At 51.5% G+C, this 7,554-nt stretch overlaps 1 protein-coding gene across 1 annotated transcript in view; it reads right to left on the bottom strand.

Moving 5' to 3' along the window:
* The window catches only part of LOC135218836 (cyclin-G-associated kinase-like), a gene marked incomplete in the record, with an annotated part of 495,799 nt that overhangs the window by 334,101 nt on the left and 154,144 nt on the right, over positions 1–7,554 (bottom strand).

Here is a 7,554-nt window from a genome sequence, read left to right as displayed (position 1 = left end):
AGAGACAGGAACTGTCTTGCTGCCTCCCTGAACCTGCTGATCAGCAAATCTGCAGGGAAGACTCGCCCTGCTACCGTGACGATCAGCATGCCCAGGTACTTCATCCTCTGCTTGGGCTCGAGATCGGACTTCTCGAAGTTCATCACAATCACCAGATTGCGGCAGAATTCGAGGAGTCGATCTCTGTCCTCCAGTAACTGCGAGCGAGAGCTCGCCAGGACTAACCAATCGTCGAGATACCTCAAGATACGTATCCCTACTGAGTGGGCCCAAGCCAACACCAGCGTGAACACTCGCGTGAACACCTGTGGGGCGGTTGAGAGACCGAAACAAAGTGCCCTGAATTGGTACACCGTCCCGTCGAGGATGAAGCGGAGGTGCTTCCTCCTGGAGGATGGATGGATGTGTATCTGGAAATACGTGTCCTTCAGATCCACCGAAAGCATGAAGTCGTCCTCCCTGATGGAATCGAGTACTGAACGTGCTGTTTCCATTGTGAACCGAGTCTGGCGAACGAATCGGTTCAAGGGAGAGAGATCTAACACCGGGTGCCAGCCCCCTGAGGACTTCTCCACTAGGAAGAGTCGGCTGTAGAAGCGCGGCGACTGATCCTGTACGATCCCCACAGCACGTTTGCTCAGCATGGCTTCTACTTCCTGCCGAAGCGTCACGTCCTTGGTCGAGCCAGGAATGTGGGTTTGCAGATGGACCAAGTTGGAGGTGAGGGGTGGCCAAAACTCGAAGGGTAGTAGATATCCCTCCCGAAGGACGTTTACTATCCAGGTCCCCACACCGTAGCGCTGCCATGTTGCCCAATGGCTCGGCAGGCACCCCCCAACTTCCAGCAGCAGGTGAGGGGGAACGCCGTCCCTAGCGTTTCCCTCCTCTCTTCGACTTCTTCTTCCCAGAACCTCCTCGAGAGAAGGACTGGGAGGAGGGCTGGTTGCGGTCACTCCTTACAGCAGAAGTCGAAGGCAGAGTCTTTCCTCTCAGCTTCGACGAGGCGACCATCTTGGCCGCAGAGAAAGCGCTAGCTAAGCTCTTGGGCTTAGCCGCAGTCGTCCGGTGGACAAGACGGTCACTGTCGTCAGTGCGCCGCTGTTCCACCGCAGCGTCCACAATCTCTCTGGGGAAGAGAAAGGCAGAACTCCGCACAGGTCCATTGCGAAGACCAAGAGCCGCCTCACGCCCAGCCACCCTGGTTACTCAGGTGAGAACAGCGTCTCTACGCCGGAGAACCAGGTTGGCCCACAGGTTAGCCATCTGGTGGGCCAAGTAGGCAATGGCCCTACCCCCAAACTGGCACAGTCTCACAAAAGCCGGGTCCCCTTCAGGAGTGATGTTCCCCAAGGAGGCCGCGGCTTTCGAAACTGTGAGGGACCAAAGGTCGAGCCATGAGACTGCTTGGAATGCTGCCATTTGCGGTAGATTCCAAGGCAAGTGCCTCCTGCTGCGAGAACCAAAGGTTCTCTGACAGGAGCTGCGGCAGAGACACCCTGGCTAGCTCCGGGTTAACCTGTTTGGGCAGCAGAGGGTCCTCTGAAGGCACGTAGAAGCGCCTCTGCCACAGTAGAGGTGGAGGAAGGAGCTTGGCAGACCTACCGGACCGAAGTGAACCCTCCTGTCCAGAGACAAGAGCGTCCACTTAGCTCAGTACGGTGTCAGCCAAGGCCGATCGCGGCAGACCCACCGTCGTACCGGGTTCCTTCTTAGGTCCCCAGAACGACTCCAAGCCCGATGTGGGCTCGGTAGGTGGGAGCGGCGATCCTTCTCCGAGGCCGTTGTGCTGATGAATCAGCGCAATTACCTCCGCGAACGACCTCTGGATCTCAAGAGTGACTGCATCCTGTGGAGACGGACCGTCAAGCCCGTCCAACGAGAATGCCTCCTGAGACCCTCCTCCTTCCACAGGAGGAACCACGACAGACTCCTCCTGGTCTCCTCCTGCCACTTGTGCGTATGATCTGGTTGGTCTGAGGACCGTGCCAGGTTCGTAGGGTGTCATGGTGGGATCAAGAGGACCGCGCCCCTCGCGATCACTCCTGATCGCCTCGCTCTTCCCAGTGAAGCCTGAGGAAGTTGAAGGGATCGGAGAGGCAGACCTGACGCTCCCCCCTGCGCCCACCGGCAGAACCGGTGTGTTGAGGGGGGCTGGAGGCGATCGCCAACCCGCGGTGGCGATCAGGCTGCAGGCCTGGTCGAGCGGGTCTCCTGGGGAGAGCGGCTGGACCGAGAACAGTGGCGACAGTCCCAAGCGTCAGAAGAGCTGCTGCTGGTCCCCCTCTCCGCCCGGTCCCAGTAGGACCGGCGGTCAGGGGACCTGCAGAGTCTACTGTCGTGGTGGGAGCGAGGCCTGTCCTCACGGCATATCACGCCGCTTGGACCAGCCGAGGCTTGTTAAGGCGACCATAGGGACTGCTTCCTCGCCTCAGCCCGCGAGCGGTCTGGGACTGTCGTGTCAACCCTGGGTACCAGCGCGTCGCCGCGAGAGCGATTGCTGGTCTGGTGAGAGTCGCCTGAGCGACCCCCGCCAGTCTTCCACCCTGTGCTTGGATCATGGCGCCGAGTGGACTCGGTTGCCTGGGTCTTGGCTCTACGGTCACCCGTAGGTGACCATACACTCGGTGACTCTTGCAAACGAGAGGCCAAAACAGTGCCTGGCGTCAAGGTAGAACCTTTGGCGCCAGGTGAGGAGGTATCAGTGTTAGCCGGCACTCCTCCAGTCCCCCATCTTCTTCTTCCTTGCTAGAGAGACAGGCCCCGTTCCCGGAGGAACAGGAGGACCGACGGAAGTCCCAACCTTCCCACCGGAGTGGGACGCACCCTTAGAAGTCTCAGCGCGAGCCTCTTAAGGGGGGTGGAGGCAACCTTCTTCTTCTTTGGCTGTGGGGCCTTAGAAGTTGAAGGGGAAGCAGTGTCAAACGACGACAACGAAGAAGACAATGAAGACGACACCTTCCCATCTTCTTCTTCTTCTTCGTCAGCTTCCTCAGCACCACCGTCAGGTCTTCCATCTAGGATGGAGCCAGGGCAGTTGCCAAAGCAACAGGGCCCGACTGCACCTGTCCAGAAGGACCTGGGGTGGGAGCAGCAACACCACAGGCAGGAACGACAGCGGCAGGAACTGGTACCAGGGCTGGAGCGGCAGCATACTCAGGAACAGGAGGCGGGGCAGGAACCGGCAGCATCCTCTGCACAGGAGGCAGGTCTTGAAGAGAGCTCTTGGGACACCGCAAGTCCGGGGCTGTAGCAGGAGCTGCAAACCCAGGTGGCGGCGTCACAGTGGGCATCGAAACCTCTGGCAGCAGTGCCGACACAGCAGCTGTCGGGATCACCGTGGCTGCGTGCTGAGTGTACACCAAGTGTGGCGGAGCAGCGTAGCCCGGCATGGACACCGTCGTGGTAGTCGTGGTGGTCGGCCCGTGTGTTACTGGCATGGCCCCTCTCACCAGGTGACTCAGCAGCCCCTGGAACGTCGGTGTCCCTTGCAGCCCCAGCGAGTACCAGGCCCGTCCGAGATCGTCCCCCATGGCCAGCAAGTCTGAGGAAGGAAAAGTCAGGTGAGTTAGTGGGGGGGCGGGGGTCTCCCCTCGCCCGGGGGGGACAGTTCCCAGCCCAAGCGAACGGAGGACCCCGAGTACAACTGGATGTCGGGGTATCTCGCCCCCCCTCCATGCTTGACTGATCGAGAGGAGGAGGAGTGAGAAACCTCCCCCAAAGGGGAAGGAGCCATACAAGGGAGCTGAGATGGAGGGAGAAAAGAGGAAGACGTGTCCGTGACCAAGGGCGTAGCCGGAGAACCCTTCGACGACTCCTTGGCCGGCTTGTGCAGCTTCTTCCTCCCCCCATAGCGCTACCACTGCTCCTCCGACCAAAAAATGATATTGTTATGATACAATAAAGTTTTATACATACTTACCTGGCAGATATATACATAGCTATTACTCCGTCGTCCCCGACAGAAATTCGAATTTCGCGGCACACGCAGCAGGTAGGTCAGGTGATCTACCCCCCCGCCGCTGGGTGGCGGGAATAGGAACCATACCCGTTTTCTAATTCATATTTTTTCTTCCAGCTGTCTCCTGAGGGGAGGCTGGGTGGGCCATTTAATTGTATATATCTGCCAGGTAAGTATGTATAAAACTTTATTGTATCATAACAATATCATTTTTATACATTCAACTTACCCGTCAGATATATACATAGCTGATTCACACCATTGGTGGAGGGTAAAAGACAGCTATTACTGAATATACAGGTAAACAAACATACTTGTAGTAATAAATAAATAAAACCTTGGTTCCTATGTGTTTAGACGAAGGGTCGACTTCCTAGCTATTGCTAGTAGTCTGCTTCGTCTCAAGAGCCTCAGGCGAGGATGTGACCTATGGCTAAGAGTTCTTGTAGATCTGTCAAATGGGTCTTATCCACTTACTTGACAGAATCTAGTGGTCATTTGTCAATGGGGTCTTATCCACTTACATGACAATACACCAATGCCTATTGGCATAATTTAAGGAGCACAACACCGATCCCGATCACCTGATCCTAACACGAGGGTTTGTGCTTAATTTGAAAAGAGCTATCCCCAAACTCATTTCAAATAAACCCAGAAAATAATACACTTATGTTAAAAAAAATTAAAAAATAATTCACTAGTTAAGGATCAGTGTCGTCTCCCTATCCCAGCAACGCATCCGTGGACACGTATAACAAAGAGAGAAGGATCTCTCATAGGCCCACTTGATCTCCTTCGTGCAAAGAGGAGTCAACACAGAGTTGCATCTCCCGTTATTACAGCTAATATGTCTCTCACGACATATTGTTATGGAAAGAACAAGAATTGTTAAAAGCCCGCACTTCAAGCGCTTTTAATTCTTAGCTGTTTGAAGGAATCATCGAGTTACTCAAGAAGTGCTTTAGAGATTCCACTGTTCCAAAGAAGACCAGGGCTTTCTTTGAAATAGAACTCTTCTGGATGAAGCCCAGAGCCTGGGCCTTGCGCCTGGCTGGCGCTTCGCGCCTGCCTGGCGCCTCGCACCTGGCTGGCGCCTGGCTGTCGCCTCGGCGCCTGGCTGGCGCCTCGCGCCTGGCTGGCGCTTCGCTTGCCTGGCGCCGCCTCGCGTCTGGTGGCTGGCTCCTCGCGCCTGGCTGACTTCTCCCCACTTGCTGGAGATTCGAGCTTGTTAAGAGTCTCGATGAAAACTGGCAATGTCCACCTCGGACACTTTATTTGCCTGATTTATTCGCCTCTAGCGCATCTGCGCCAGATTGGAGGCCTACTCCTTCTCCTCATCAGACAATGACAGCGTTGTTTTATTTGGACTGTCTTGTTCTGGCGTCTTTACGCCTTTTGGATTTTTGGCATTTGGCGCCTGAATTGGCGCTACATTGTCCGAAAGTCTGAACATCCACAATCGTTTATCAGGAGAATGGAAAAGGGTGGAAGAAATTCTTTCACTTTGAGCTTATGGCCTCCGTAAACAAGGGGGAGGTAATTTTAGTCAGCTACATCCAGTAGACGATAGGAAATCTAATAGTCCGAGAGACCAGTCTTCCTCCGAGGAGGATCATACTTGATACTTCCGTTGCTACGAGCACTCTTCCTACATGTTGAAGAGTTCTCTTGTTGCAAAATCTTCCGTATCCTTGCACGAAGGCAGGGAAAGAGCCTGGAAGTCTAAGGAGATTCTGAGCTGAAATTGGGAGGATTCCTGATTTCTAGCTCTTTAAATATCTCTTCGAACCTTCTGGAAGTGGTTTTTTAAGCCCTCATCGTATTCAAAGACTCTGTCAGCAAACGTTTAAACCTTATCTCCTTTTGTAGATGAGAATGTAAATACATTGCCTGGACAACGAATCCTTTATCTGAAAGCGTTGATCCAGGAATAAAAGGTTTTAGTTCTTTTGCCAAACATACCATGCTGGCAGGAACCCATTGCCTAGTCTTTCTAGAATTTGATTCCAGATTCCAAGCCCAAAATTTCACTCGTTCATTTTGGTCCTTTAGTACCAAGAGAAACATTGATGAGGAGCAGTTCCATCTTGTCAGAACACGGAATCTGAGGCCCAAATAGGATCCCATTGTAATTATAAGATCTCCTAGTCTTGTCGTATAGAGGTATTGTATAAGATCCCGAAGATCTTAATGCTCTGCTATCTCCAATTCCCTTTATAGAGACAGAGTATATAGCCTTTTACTGCGTTCTTTGATAGCAGAAATATACAAAGGTGATTCTTCCCTCTGAAAAGGGAAGAAAAAACCGCTATGTGGTTCACAGAGGTATCGGAAGAGGACAGTTTCCTCATTCCCTCTAGCACGATCTGCAGTAATCATATATCTTATTCATGACTACTGTCATTTACCTTGAAACATCCTCTCATTCATGTCCACTTCTGGTCAGTCTGCACGCAGACAGACTCAGAGTGGAGAGGTTGTTAAGGTCCATTTAAAAATAGATGCTGAAAGAATATTCAGACTGTCTTGGAAAAGACTTCAAAAACTTGCTGTGGAGAAGAACGTGACCTCTGTGAATCCAACCTCTCTAAGTCTAAAATGAGGCATAACGTATTATCCTCTCTTTCTTTGACGCCCTTTGTCTTACATTCTGTAAAGAGTTTATATTTTAGGGGAAAAAGACTAAATTTATTCTCCTTTCTATAAAATAAAGATGGCGTAGATTGCTACCTCTCTCTATATTCTTTCTTCCCGTCCTTGTTCCCTGGGCAACGAGAGAAGAGACGGAAAATTCTATCATCGTTATTCAGCAAAACAACAAATTATTATTATCCTATTCTCCTAATAAATGATCCAGGATCGAGGAGAATCATTCAAGATTCCTATCCTAGGACATCAGGCCGTAATGTACAGTTCAATACTTGAAAAAGCCTCTCACCCAATACTGAGAGCTCTTACGAGTCTTTTCCAGTACCAAAACATTACAAGGTCTCCCTTGTTATATGTTTACATAGGAGTAGGATAATATAACATCCTGTTAATAACAATGAAAGAGGAGAAAGAGGAGCTGCATGGTTCAAGGGACTAGCCGAAACGTGCAATAAAAAAGGGGTTGCCAAGGTCTTTCTAAAACCTGCACCCAGATTAACTTATGAGTCCGATATATTTTCTATCACTTGTCTCATAAGGTTGAGGAAAGCGAGAGACTTCTAAAGATAATCGGTTCTCTTCACCATGTAAAGGTCTATAAAGCGAAACCCACTTATCCTGACATGTACTACGTTTGCCTGTGCGATATCTAGAATAATTGTCAGTAGAGGGTTTGATCTGGCCAAAGCAAGTTTCCTTTCCCTCCCAAAAAACCTTTTTGCCAGGAAAGAAGTCGCTCACGCGACCACTATATCACCTGACATGAGAAGTCTGTTCTTGTTAGAGACTTCCGCAATTTCAGTTAATCCTGACAAGGGCCACGGCCGCCTGTGCGATAACTTGTGTCCCTGTCCAAGGAAAAAAACTGATCTTGTGTCAGTTCTCAAAGAGGAAACTCTTGGAAAGTCTGTCTCCAAATACTGAGAAATTGGAGATCCTGATGTCTT

Source organism: Macrobrachium nipponense, chromosome 1 (genome assembly GCF_015104395.2).
Source record: "Macrobrachium nipponense isolate FS-2020 chromosome 1, ASM1510439v2, whole genome shotgun sequence".
Classification (NCBI taxonomy): Eukaryota; Metazoa; Arthropoda; class Malacostraca; order Decapoda; family Palaemonidae; genus Macrobrachium; species Macrobrachium nipponense.
Note: the sequence above shows the minus strand (reverse complement) of the source record. Positions and strands in the feature narration are given on the sequence as shown.